This window comes from Gossypium arboreum, chromosome 8 (assembly GCF_025698485.1).
Source record: "Gossypium arboreum isolate Shixiya-1 chromosome 8, ASM2569848v2, whole genome shotgun sequence".
Taxonomy (NCBI): domain Eukaryota; kingdom Viridiplantae; phylum Streptophyta; class Magnoliopsida; order Malvales; family Malvaceae; genus Gossypium; species Gossypium arboreum.
The window spans coordinates 50,934,941-50,950,405 of NC_069077.1; positions in this window are offsets into that span (position 1 = coordinate 50,934,941).

Here is a 15,465-nt window from a genome sequence, read left to right on the forward strand (position 1 = left end):
ACTTAATTGCGTTAAATGTAAAAGTAGCATGCTATAAATTAAAAGTGTCTAAAAGCTATGGAACTTAAAAGTTAGGGTCCTTACGTGATAAATGGACCATTAATTAGTTAGTCGAAATGTTGGTTTGGCATTACTGAAATATTGAATTTGAAATAAGGTTATTTGAGTAATTTATGAATATATGTTAATATATTAATAAAATAAAAGTTAAATTATCATCTTGGATGGTTCTTTCAACCGAAAATGAGAAAAGAAAAATGTTCATGGAAGCCATTAGGGTTCGGCAACTTCAAGCTTTAATTAGTAAGTGATTTTGACTCGGTTTTTGATAATTTTTATATTTTTGAGATCGTTGCTTCGAATGCTAGAAAACCCATGCTTCAATTTTCGGAATTTATGTTGATTTTGTGTTTTGCCATTGTTGAAAATTTGATAATTTTTGTGTTTGATGATGAAAAATAAATATGTATTAATAGATTTTTCATGTCTTGGTTAAATAATGATTCGGTTCATGAATGTGTTTTCGGTTGTGGCTTAATTGGATAAGCTAAGTGATGAATAAATCATTGCTTGTATAATTGGATTTATGGGTGCATTTACGAAGACAAGAATATTCATGAATTATAGTTGATTTGTTAATTATTAAGTTAAGTTTAAGGTGTTTAGTTAATATGACTATTTGTGTAACACCCCGAACCCGAGACCATCGCCGGTGTCGGACACGAGGGGTTAGCAAGCCAAGTTCACTTGTTTTGCCTATTCATTGGACATTTCCAGTCAGGCTGGAAAAACTGCGTCACTGTCGCCTTAAAAATCATATCTCGAGTTTCAAAACTCGGAAACTGGTTTTGTAAATTTTCCCTGAATTTAGACTCATATATCCATCCATGGATTTATTTCTAGAATTTTTGGTCGGGCCAATTGGTACAGTTTATTAGTTAAAGTCACCCATGTTACAGGGATCGACTGCTCTGACCTTCGCGCGGTATAACTTGAATATCTCTCTGTACAGGGCTTTAATGCTGGTTCCGTTTGTTTCTAATGAAACTAGACTTAAAATGGAATCTGTACATATAAGGTATGTCTCCTAATTATTTCTGGATAATTTATAGTAAATTTTTAAAGTTGCGACAGGGAACCCAGAAACCGTTCTGGCCCTGTCTCACAATAGCTTTAATATCTCTTAACATGTAACTCCTATGACCATTTCGTTTCTTCCATATGAAAATAGACTCATCAATGTTCATTTACATAGCTGATTCACTATTTAATACCATTCCTACAAATTTTGGTGATTTTTCACATTCACATTACTGCAGCTGGCAGCATCTGTTTTTAAGGTAGGTCTTACCTATTTTGTAGTCTCCATGAACCAACTAGTCTTGCCTTACATAGGTCCACATATGATCATTTTAACCATGCCAATGGCTGATCATGTGACCAACATTCCCATTTCCAATTCATAGTCACATCATGACACCATATATATATATACAAACCGCAAATAGTTTAAGTTGATACTTCACTATTACGAGCCATTTTCGCATGGCCGTACACATATACATCATAACATATTTAAACCAACAAGGGTAGTCCTATACATGCCATTTCAAGTTCAACCAAGAATTTATACCAAAATGGGGGCTTGATAGTGTGGATGACTTCGACTTCAACGATCCCGAATCCGATTGCTATCGGCGAAATCTAGAAAACCGAGAGCCAAAGCGGCGGAGTAAGCATTTTTATGCTTAGTAAGTCTCAAGGAATATAATCAACTCTAATTACAGCAATACATTCACATAGTTAAATGCATCATTTCATTAATGCACATTCACATAATCATACTTACTTCACCATCCCAACTCTTATGTTCATACACAAATAACGGCTTCATTAAGGCCGATAACTCGTTCCATCATAGGAGCGGATATTCACACGCTCTTACTCCTAGCGCATAAAGCACACACCGCACTTACCTTGTCATTGGGAAATTTCACAAGTGCATTAGCTGAAATTTTCCAGCAAGCTTATAATTTTCAAATCACATACCTTTGAGTTTAACCGGATGTCGCTACTCGATCAATCGCCTTGGGACATAGCCCGGTTATGGTAACCCGCACCAAGGCCTCACGGACTTAACCCGGATATCACGATTTGCACAAATGCCTTGGTCTTAGCCCGGATAGAATGACTCGCACGAATGCCTTGGTCTTAGCCGGATGTAGCCACTAGCACAATTGCCTTCGGTCTTAACCCGGTTATAATTTCCAGCATAATTGTCTTCGGGCTTAGCCGGATATCAATCAATTTCTCATGCACACATACATCAATAATCATTGGACATACATATTTATTTTCGTTACTAAGGCTCAAACACAATTATAATCACTAACATAATCGCCTTGGGACTTAGCCCGGTATCATTCGAATACTCATACACACATAAATCAATAATCAATACATCCATATTTCATTCCACATAATTTAAGTAAGGTCACTTCTTGAGGACTTACCTCGGATGTTGTCGAACGACTTTTACGGCTATTCGATCACTTTTTCCTTCCCTTGTCCAATTGTGGCCCTCTTAGCTCTTGAGCTAATTCAAACAAATTCAATTTATCAAAACCTCATTGTGCTAGCTTATGGCGAATATGACAAGGAATTTAAATGGTCATATGGCCACCCTTTAGCTTGAATACACAATGGTCATGCACATTTTATACTACATCAAGCAATTCAATACAATTTATTCGAGCATCAAGGAAAAGCTAAGGCCTTCAATAGGCTACCCAAGGCCGAATATACTTGTCCATGTTGAGGCCAATTATGCACTTAATACCACACAAAACAGCATGCATTTTACTAGTTAATGCTTTGCATATTGTAGCTCAAAACTTACAATATAGCATCAAGCACTCATATGTGTGCTAGGCCGAATGTGCTTACAATTTCACAATTATTCTTCAACATCTTCTTCTTTAAACAAACTTATTCATCACTTCCTTCATAACCAAAACATCATGTGCAAACATATATATACATATATGAGCATGGCCGAATTTCAAGGTGTCCATAGCCATCCAAAACACAAATTTTAACTAACATGCAAGAAGCATGAACCATGCTCATGAATGCATCATGGCGAATATGACAATCATGCTCCTTTTCAACTTCAATCATGATAAAACAAAAGAAAGCTCAAAATCTTACTCAAGAGTAGACAATCCATCATTGCATGCATCATCATCAAGCTTCACACTTAGCATGCAATGGCTTTATCACCATAACAACTTTGGCCAAATACCATTTCCATGGCTTAACAAAGATTTGAGCCATGGCTAACATGCACATCAAGTTAGCAACCAAAACATGCATGAAACTCCTAACACAACCTCATACATACCTTAATCTTGATGCAAACTTAGCCAAATCTCCTTCTAGATCTCTTCCAAACCAAGCATGAAGCAAAAATCCTCCTTCTTCCTTAGTTTTGGCTCAAAGAAAGGATGAACAAAATTTTTTCTTTCCTTCTCTACAACTCACGGCAATAGGGGGATTACCACACTCACACACATTTTTTTCATTTTTTATCACCCATACACCTTTGTTTATTATTTCACCCTAATGCACCAACAAAACATGTTCCATGACATGTTTAGCCCATCCTCCTTGTCATGGCCGCCACCACCTATAAAGGGGAATTTGACATGCAAGTCCATTATTTTGCATGCATGCTTTAATTAGTCATCACACATTTCCTATCATACTTTCAAAGTTCATTACTAAGTCCTTTCTTGTGGAATTCACCCTTATAACACTAAATCAATCATCATAAAATGTCATACATGAGCACACACATATTATAGGCATCAAAATAAATTTTTAATTATTTTTATGCCTCGGTTTTGTGGTCCCGAGACCACCTTCCGACTAGGGTCAATTTTGGGCTGTCACAATTTGCTTATGAAATTGGTATAAAATTTTTTTTTATATAATTTGCTAGCCGAATAGATGAAAAACAATTTGGTTTTGAAAATGATATTTAGCATGATTCATAGCATGTGAACTTGACATATTTTGATTCGGCATTGATACTTAGTAAATGACTATTAATAGTTAAATGAGTGGTGCAGGAATTATTTTTAAATACAATGGAGATTCGGTCATTTGGTAATGCTTGTATATACTTGTATATTTTTTTTCTAATAATCCGTGTGGAATAACTTGACCATTCAGTAATGGTTGCTAATATTTCATGTTTGGATGTATTAATGTATGTGCATTATATGTGCTGAATCAAGTTGTAAATAAATATATATATGTTACCGAATTGAATTGAGCTTTAGAGAATTTGTTCCGAGTGTGAAATAAATTGAATAAATGGGCTACTAAGGCCTAAGGTAAATTTGGTCTAACGCGGGTTTGATGAGATTTTGTGTATTTTGTGCTATTTGAAAATAAGGACTAATTTGTGAAAATGTGAAATATTAGGGGCTATTGTGCAAATTACCCTTTTTATGTGTTTTTGGGTGAATTTGAGTATATGTGAGATTAAATAATTTTAATTTATATTAATTTAGATCAAGAAAAGAGGAAATCAGAATTGGATCGGAAGAAAAAAAATTCTAAATTTTTCGAATAGCCGTCCCGGTTCATTCATCTTCGTCAGTGGTAAGTTTTAAGTAGTCATCTTTAGTATATAATTGATGATGCCTTGATATGTATACATTAGATGAATTGTGACCTTTTGGTTCTACTTGAATTAAGTTTTGTGATAAATAATTTATATATATGACATATAGTTGAATGGTCACTATGGGTTAAGCTTGAATGGTGAAATGGATAGGTGATATTTATGTATGACTTTTGAACCGAAATGTAAATGATGATGTTCATATGGGACTTGTATCCGAATGTAGCAAATGACTATTAATGTGATATGTTGAATGAGATGTGTTAATATATGATTAAATATGCATGATATTTGATGTGTATCCGGGTTAAATCCCCCAGGCTTCGTGCTGGTATTATATCCGGGTTAAATCCTGCAGGCTTCGTGCTAGTATTATATCGGGGTTAAATTACGCAGGCTTCGTGCTGGTATTATATCCGGGTTAAATCCCGCAGGCTTCGTGCTGGTATTATATTCGAGCTTAAAGTCCGCAGGTTTTGTGTTGGTGACTGGATTCGGGTTCTAAACCTAGCGGGCTTAACGCCGGTGATTCAAGTAAGCTTATGAATTCGAAAGTTCGAGGTAAACTACTATTGATTATGAATGATACATTATGATAGTCAGGTACGTACTATGTTCTCGCATGTGAATTGATTTTTAAGGTGAATTAATAGTATCAAATAGCGATTTATGTGATTTTCGTGTAAGACCAAGTTTGGGACGTTGGCAGCGATATACGTGATTTCGTGTAAGACCGCGTCTAGGATATTGGCATCGATTAGTGATTTACGTGTAAGACCATGTCTGGGACAGTGGCATCGATATTTGATTACACGTAAGACCATGTCTGGGACGTTGGCATTGTACGAGCTTCCAGAGATATCCGAGTTGTTTCCGAATGGTTCGACTAGTAATCTAAGAAGTAAATGAATATATAAATGTGCATCCGATTCAGGTATGTTGCAATGTTTATGAAATTGAGTAATGAAAGTGAATATGATTATGATCTATGGATATATAATTCAGGTACGTGTGTTTCGATTATGAAATTCAGGAATGAAAGGTGATTATGTTTCAAGTGATAATATGTGAAATATATGACATCAAATGATGTGAATGAATAAATAAATGGTGTGATACATATATGTTTGTTATACGAATTGTGGTCCTATGTTTTGAGCATGGGAATTATGAAATGAGAAACCTGGTTTTGGGAAATGGAAAGTAATATATATGTGTAAGATAATATGTGATTTATAAGAAAATGAAATGTGAATATGTGCTCTCTATATATATGAAATGAAATGTAGCCAAATGAATAAGTTATATATAAAGTGGTTGGTGAACCATTACATGTTTTGATTATTCATGTAATGATTATGTGCAAACTTGATTTATATGATTGAGTTAACGGTTGTCTTTCGAATGTGAAAACGTGATATATATATATATATATATTTATTGATAAATAAGATAAAAAAAGATACTTAATGTGGTTATATGAATTTACGAGTACAAGATTGTATAAGTCATTGATGTTTGTTAAATTTGGTTTAATGATAATGATTTGTAAATATCATTGAAATTGCTTATGACTTACTAAGCTTTTTAAGCTTACTCTGTGTGTTTTTCCTATGTTCATAGAGTTTCGGAGACTTGCTCAGGTTGGAAGTCGTTGGAGACCACATCACACTATCTAGTTATCACTTCGGTAATTAAAAGCTTTAAGTTTTTGGTTATGTGGCATGTATAGGCTAAATTCAATGTGGTGCATTTTGATTTGTATACGTAGCCATGCGAGAATGGCTTGTTAATGATGTTAATGTTTGTGTAGATTCAGGCATGGTATAAGCTTATTTTTGAGAAATATGTCTTCATGGTATGAATGAATGTGTGAAAATTTTAAATTTGTATGCAAGATTTATCTTTTGAATGTGAATGAATATTAAATTATAAGTCCGATAATGTCTCGTACCCTATTTCAGCTTCGGATACGGGTAAGGGGTGTTACATTTTGTGGTATCAGAGCCAGGTTTAGTCGGTTCTAGGACTACCATAGCGTATGTGAGTCTAGCTATACATGCCATGTTTAACCTATGATAGTGTGATATCTCCCAATTCTGACAAATTTTTTTTTGATGAGACAGCTATGTTTTCAAACTGAACAAATTCTGATAGTACTGAAGTAAATACTCAAATGTTTGAGTGAAAATGTGTTGACTATGAGTTGAAACTCACAAAGGTATGGATCAAATTGTATGACATGTTGTTAGTGATAAATGTTATAATTATATGAGAATATGAGTTATGACCTTTGAGTGATGATGCTCTATGAGAATTTCGATTGTGAATTAGTGATTTAAGTTGGCATAAGAATTATGCGTTAAGAACAAAAGTGATTATAAGCAAATGTTTATTAAATGAGTTGGGAATTTGAAATCAGTAATGAACATGCTAATTGTGATAATATGTGTTATGTGCATTTATGTGTGAGTTGAATTAGAGGCTTTATTAACCTCAACCCCCTTATTAGTGAATGTTAAAATGAAATCTGTAAGATTTGAGTGGAATAAGCTCACGAGTTTCGAGTTACAGAGATCCGTGTTTGAAATATTACTAATGAATCAGCAAATGAAGGCAGCACTAAAAGAGATATTGGATAGTTTTGAAAACTATTCAGATTATGCAAAGTCATTGTTACAAAAGAAATTAACTCCGATTAATTGACCTATTCAGGTATGTTATCTAAAGAAAATATTAGCTAGAAGCTTTTCTGAATTGATTTCTGTTAGTGAAGGGATAATGTGAAAAAAATATATATATATATGACAGATTTAGACAGTTCAATAATGATTGAATTATAGTGATGGCTAAGTCCAATAATTATAGTCGGGCAGTTACTATTATTCCTTCTGGGCATTCTATTTGTATATTTATCCTTAGAAGTATGTGTGACTATATAATTTTAGAGGGAATTCTTATCGTATGAGAACATTATCTAAACATATTAATGGACGGAATAATCGTTGGTCTGTTTGGGTTATACTCGACATTGTTATGTCTTTCTCTGGTAATTAATTCCTTGTGTGAATATGAAAGTTAACAGTAAAATTTGTATGATTCTAATACTCTATTTCCACTGGCTATTGTTCTGTTGAAAATACGTGAAGATTGTATAACTTCTATTACTGTGGATTCCAATATTTATGAGTGACATTATTCTTTTCAGATCTTTTCTAGGATATCATCGGAATTGATATCATTTTATATAAGTTGTAATTTTCTGATATTCTGTGTAGCCTCAGACATTGAAATTTCACTATTTTGGTTTTCTTATGATTGCATGTGATTAACGGCAAGAGATATTTATTTCACAGAGATGATTATGTCTATTATGACTATAATTTACAACTTGAAATGTGAGAGTACAATGGTACCGTCATCAGAGTTATAGAAGTTGTGTTTCTGCATTGATTGCTATTTAAACCATATTGAATTCTTTTCTGTGTTTAAATGAATTATTGATAGTCGGAGTGTTATTTATTGTTACGGTTAAGACGTCGGTCTTATTATGACATTATGATTTCTTTTTTTTACGGTTGCGGCTTCTGTATAATGATATATATGGATTATCTTTTTAATGGGAAGAAAGGATTTCTTTGAAAAGACTAATTCAATGGTTTAGGCTGATCTGAATTATTCGATTGAAAGTTAATTGAGTTATATGTGTTCGAATCTATCCACCGGATTGGAAATAAGCTTTGAACGTACATGTGTGAATTGAAGGATAGCCTGGAAGAAGGATTCGTAATCTTGAGGACTTGATACTGAATTATATCTATCGGAACAATTCTATCTGAGAAAATAGTAATGATGAAATAGACTTTTGATGAACTTTGTATTGGAATTATTTCTTATCATTAAAAAGCTAGATGTTATTTGGATTATTGTTATCTGTCTGAATAAGTCCTTCCGTACGCATAGATTTCTCTTTTGATAAATCAGCTGAGTTATTCGTCTCAGAAACTGTCAGTTTGCATATGGTGCCAGTAATCATTATTTCAGAGTGAAATCTAAAATTTATATGGTAATTCTGGGAGAAATTACAGTAAGCTGTGAGTACGAAGTTGTATTGAAATTCTCGAAATATCTATTTGTCATTGTGTTTTAAAATTTGGAAGCAACTAAGTGAGGCTATTTCTGTTTGATAAGCTATCATGTGTGTATATAAAAAAAATGACATTGTATGAGGTATCGTATGGTTGTAATTACCAAACTCCGTTGTTTCAGGATCGAGCTTTGTGGGAAAATGATCCACAGGATTAATATTAGCAGAGAAATTAAGCAGAGAATGAAAGTAATTTAATACAGTTATAAGCAGATTCAGGTTGGTATGATGTATAGCGGAAGACAAATCGGAATATTACTCGTGAGATTAAAGAGATAAGAAATTCAAAGCTATGTGTGAATTTGAAATATACTGTGTGGAAGCAAATCCTTAATCTACTTTCTAGTAAGATTTTCAGGGACGAAATTCCCTAAGGGGGGACAGTTGTAACAGCCTAGTTTAGACCTTAATTGGAACAGTGGTTTCGGGACCACAAATTCGAGTCCAAAAAATATTTTAGTATTATTCTTGGTGTTTACAGTATGTGAATTAATATGTGTGAAATTTTCGTGTGAAAATTTTATCGTTTGTGAGCTCAATTTTATAAAAGGACTTAATTGCGTTAAATGTAAAAGTAGCATGCTATAAGTTAAATGTGACAGCCCAAAATTGACCCTAGTCGGGAAGTGGTTTCGGGACCGCTAAACCGAGTCACCGAAATGTTGGAACGTAATATTTATTGTCTAGAATATGTGAATATGAATGTGTGAAAATTTCATGTTTGGATTTTTCTTAATTGTAGATGAATTTTTGTGATTAGGACTTATGTGAGAAAACTTAGAAATGTGCTAGGCAAATGTAAGTGGCCTATTAGTGCATGTAATCAAAGGGGTGGACTTGCATGTCAAATTCCCCTTTGATATTAGCTAATGGCCGGCCATGACAAGAGTGATGGGCAAGGGAAACATGTTTCCAACATGTTAGGCTAGTGATGTATGTAGGAAACAATAAAATAGAAAGCTAGTAGTAAAAAAAAAAAAAAAAAAGAAGAGAATGGTGAATGTCCCCCCATTGCCGTGAGTTGAGGAAGAAGAAAGAAAAATCCTTGTTGTTCATCCATTCTCATTTTTGTTACAATTACCATGACTTGAGAAGAAGAAGGAGTGTTCATGTTTTCTTTCTTTTGCAATTGTTGTAACTAGAAGAAGAAGAGGAAGCAATAATAGAGAAATACAATGGAGCAAATCAAATAGGTGATTTCCATCTTGGAGGAATTTTCACGCTTCTTTGCAAATATTTTATATTTCTTCCTAAGCTGTTCGGTTTTAAGTGTTGCGATGCTTGAGATTGTTGTTGCATGCGACATGCATGTAAGATTTTGATAGTTTTGTTTGGTGAGTGTGGATTAATTTGCTCCTGGAAACCGTGGCTAAATGGTGAAGTAAATGGTGTGGTATGGCTGCTCAAATATGTGTTGACGTGTGCAATTGTGACTATCTTATTATGCTGCCTTAATTTGCTTTTACATGCTGTCCAATATTGTAAATTTTATGACAAATTCGGTTAAGTTTAATGCATGTCTCATTTGAAAATTCAATGCTGTCCAAAGCTGGACATTTCCATGTTGTTCGGGTGAGTCTTTCAAAGGTAACTTTGCTAAATTCTCACATTTAATTTATCGGTACATATACAAGTAATGTTCGCTATATGGAATGTAAGTATAGGTGTGATCGGTCATGGAAATTTGATATGAAGTTTTGTTAGGTGAGTGGTGAATGGCGAATGAATTATATACATTGTGAGGATGAAATTTGTATATAAATTGTGTATGTGTGCATTCGGACTTTAAGGGTAATGAGATGAAGTTAAGGTGCGAATTTTAGTTCGGGTGATAGAGATAATTCGGTTGAGTTGATTCATGATGTTGTACATTAGAATAAAAAATTTACTACTAAATGTATTTATTCTAGATCAAGACATCAAAGGGGGAAAATCAAACAAAGGCAAAGCAAAGATAATCGAGTAGCCGATTGGAAATCGTTTCATCCAATATAAGGTAAGTCATTAAGCATATATTTGGTGTTGATTTAAATGATCATAATATATATATGCAAATGTGTTTAAATGAGTTGATGTGTAAATGGAAATGTATGTGTATGGAGTGATGCCATTGTTGAATGTATAAAGGCAGCAAAATGCATAAGGTATTGGTCTCGGCACTAAGTGTGCGGGTATAAATGGACACGGTGACAAGATTGGCACTAAGTGTGCGGGTTTAAAATTGTACAGCACTAAGTGTGTGAGTTTGATTATATAGCACTAAGTGTGCGAGCTGAATGTATATAGCACTAAGTGTGCGGATTCACTATATGCTCTTGCATTACAATTGGCACTGAGTGTGCGACATTATCAAGTTAATCCTGGACAGCGGATCAGGTAAGTGCCTTGAGCTCATGACGAATAGGCAATATGTTCATGCTCGGGGTTGAGCTTGGTAAGCTTTAAATCTATGTGATGATTGCAATTGTATGATTGTGGTGAATGAGTTGGTGTGTGAAAATGCCTCAAATATCTTATTGTATAGAATTTGAAATGTGGATGTATGACTTGGTATGAGATTGAACCGAAAGGTCCGAGGAATTATGGTATAGTTTCGATATGGATGGGGTACCTAGCTTCGTTTATTGTTTCATGTTGTGATAACTTTATTAATGGGTGGTTGTCGAATGCTTATGACTTCTTGAGTTATAAACTCACTCGGTGTTTTCTTGTCACCCATTTTAGGTCTCTTGGACTCAGATCGTTTATGCGTGCTCGGAACCGTCGTTGAAGTCATCACACCGGCTGGAAATCTTTGGTATTGTCGTCGTAGTTGAACTAGGAGAACGTTTGGCATGTATAGGCTATTTTGTTTTGTTGAATTGTGGGTTGTAAACTTTAAGCCATGCGAAAATGGCCTATGTGGTCGGTTGAGTGTGATTCTAAAACCTATAGTCACGAGCCTTAGAAACCTTAATTTTGATAAGGTGGTCATAGTTTGTATTATGTATGATGTAATAGTTGGCCATGGAAGAATTATGAAATAGACATTGTTTGCTTTAGTAACAGGTGCTGCCAGCAGCAGTGAGGTGAGATGGAAAAATCACTAAAAATAGTAGAAGTAGAATTAAATAGTGAATAAACTATGAAATTGAACCTTGATGAATCTATTTTCATATGGACGAAACGAAATGACCATATGAGCAGTATACTGAGAGATATTAAAGTTCTCGTGAGACAGAGCCAGAATGGTTTCTGGATCCCCTGTCTCGACTTTGAAAATTTACCATAAATTATCCAAAAGGAATTATAAGTTTTCCTTATATGTAAAGATTTCCTTTTGATTCTAGTTTCATTAGAAACAAACGGTATGAGTATTGAAGCTCTGTACGAGAAGATATCCAGGTCGTAATGCGCGAAGGTCAGTGTAGTCGACCCCTGTAACATGGGTGACTTTAACTAATAAACTGTACTAATTGGCTTGACCAAAAATTCTAGAATTAAATTTGTAGATGGAATTATGAGTCTAGTTTTAGGGAAAATTTACAGAACTGGTTTTCGAGTTCAGGAACTCGAGATATGATTTTTAAGGTGACAGGGACGCAGTTTGCCAGCTAGGCTGGAAATGTGAAAAATAGTCTGTGTGACACATGAGAGTTGGTCTTAGAACCCTCGTGTCCGACTCCCATGACGGTATCGGGATGGGGTGTTACATTTTATTGGTATCGAGCTATGGTTTAGTCGGTTCTAGGACTACCATAGCGCGTGTGAGTCTAGCTATACATGCCAAATTGTTAGTGCTTGAATAATGTGATAACTTCCGACGGTTGAAATTTTTGTTTTGATTAGCAATGGAACCCGGATAGAGACCCTTGGCGGATGACGTTGAAAGTGTAGCGCTGCTGCCCGCGCAAGGGACACCGCTGTTGAGCCTCACCATCCGCGAATAATCAAAATGAAGGGGAAACAAGCCTTCTTCACCATGATGAATGAGTGGGTCGCATAATATGCCCAAGCAACCCGGTTGTCCAACCATTCCCGAATTTAAATACTCCACCCCAAGAGCCCGTAATGCCTTCTGCCATCGATTACGTGAGGCTGAGTAAACCACCAGACCTGATTAGGAAGCGGGGCTGAGGAGTTCAAGGCCATAGTTACCGATGATGCCGAAAAGGCCGAGTTCGCTCGATAACACCATTCGAGTGTTAGATGAACTGTCATGCACACCGATGAATGTCTTAAGTGTGCTATATCCTTGTTAAGAGACTCGACTTACTATTGGTGGAGGACTTTAATTTCCATAGTCCCAAACGAACAAGTTACTTGGGATTTCTTTCAATCGAATTTCAAAGAAATACATTAGTCAACAGTTCATCGATCGAAGCGTAAGGAATTCTTGGAACTCAAGCAAGGCCGATGACAAGATCTCGAATCTGAACATGAGTTCGTAAGACTCATCGGTATGCCCGGAGTGTGTGGCTGATGAGGTTGCTATGTGCAAAAGATTTGAAGAAGGATTGAATGAAGAGTTAAAGTTACTAGTGGGAATTTTGGAGATAAAGGAGTTCGTGACACTAGTCGAACGAGCACGCAAGGCGGAAGAACTTGGAAAGGAAAAGAAGAAGGCTGAATTTGAAGCAAGAGATTACCGTAAAAGATCAACGAGTAAAGCTCCGTTCTCGGTGTAAAGAGGTTCGTGGAGGACACCAAGAAGTCGAGGGCGATCAAGGAATTTCCATTAGAGCCCGACCATCGACGGACTCCGAGCTACTTGGTAGCTAGTGTGGGCAATAATCGTCAAGAGAGACTGAATGCCCCCAATGTGGAAGACGACACCTAGGTGAATGTTGGGGTAAGTCTGTTAACCTGGCTCATTACGGATGTGGTTCAAGGACCACTTCATTAGAGATTGCACGAGCTAGATGAGAAGAATAAGATGCAAGGTGCAAGATCTAGTGGGACGACGGCTAAAGGTAGACCCCGAGGATTTCGTGGAGGTAGGGGTGGTAATCGAGAGGAGCCACTGACACGGCTGTTCGGTCCGAGACCCGTGTTCTCGCTAGAGCATATGCCATCCGCGCACGAGAGGAGGCATCCTCCCCGACGTTATCAATGGTACTTTTACTCTCTTAGATACTAGTGTGATTGCATTGATTGACCCCGCTCTACTCATTCATATGTATGTGAAACCTTAGCATCCAAGAAGACTCTACCGTTGAGTCTATCGAGTTCGTAATTCAGTGTCAAACCCTTTGGGTCAATACGCACTCGTTGACAAAGTGTGTAAGAAAAGTCCCTAGTATTTCGAGGTTCTTGTTTTCCGCGGACTTGATGCTTTTGCCGTTCGATTAATTCGACGTTATTCTTGGTTTGGATTGGTTGACCATGCACGATGCGGTTGTAAATTGCAAAAGCAAGACTATTGATCTGAGGTGTACAAATAACGAGATAATTCGGGTTGAGTCTACGGACTTAAAAGGGTTGCCAGCTGTAATATCAGCAATGTTGGCCCGGAAATACGTAAGAAAGGGGTGCGAAGCATACCTTGCGTATGTACTAGACGACAAGGAGTTAGAAAAGAAACCCGAATCTGCGCGCTGGTTTGCAAATACCGGATGTTTTCCGAAGAATTGCCGGTTTAACACTGTTCGGAAATAGAGTTTGGCATCGAATTGGTACCTGGTACCACTCCAATTTCGATAGCTCCGTATCGTATGGCACCAACGGAATTAAAGGAGTTGAAAACTCAGTTGCAAGAATTGGTGGATAGAGGTTTTGCTCGCCCGAGTTTTTCACCTTGGGGTGCGCCAGTGTTGTTTGTGAAAAAGAAGGATGGAACCATGAGGCTGTGCATCGACTATCGTCAGCTTAATAAAGCGACGATAAAGAACAAATATCCGTTACCACGTATCGATGACTTGTTCGATCAACTGAAGGGAGCCTCAGTGTTCTCGAAAATAGATTTGAGATCGGGCTATTATCAATTGCGAATTCGAGATTCGGACGTACCCAAGACTGCCTTCAGAACGAGATATGGTCACTATGAGTTCCTAGTGATGCCGTTTGGGCTTACTAATGCCCCTGCGGTATTTATGGATTTAATGAATCTGATCTTCAGATCATATTTGGATCGGTTCGTAGTCGTGTTCATTGATGACATCTTGGTCTATTTAAGAAATGAGACCGAACATCTTTGAACACCGAGGTTAGTGCTGCAAATTTTACGGATAAGCAATTATATGCTAAGTTCAGCAAGTGTGAGTTCGTTAAGAGAGGTTAGCTTCTTGGGGCATGTGATATCTCAGATCGGGTATTCGAGTCGACCGAACAAAATTTCAGCCATACTTAAGCTGGAAGCCTCGAGAAATATTACCGAGGTTCGAGCTTTTTTTGGGGCTTGCGGTTATTAAACGATTTGTAAAAGGTTTCTCGACGATAGCCACGCCAATGACGGTTACTCCAAAAGGATGTTAAGTTCGAATGGACAGAGAAATGTCGAAAAGTTTCGATCAACTGAAAACTTATTTGATGAAGCCCCAAATTCTAGTGCAACCCGAATCGGGCAAAGAGTTTGTCATTTATAGTGACGATCCCTACTTGGGTTGGGTTGCGATTGATGCAAGAAGGGCGAGTTGTGGCCTGCGCG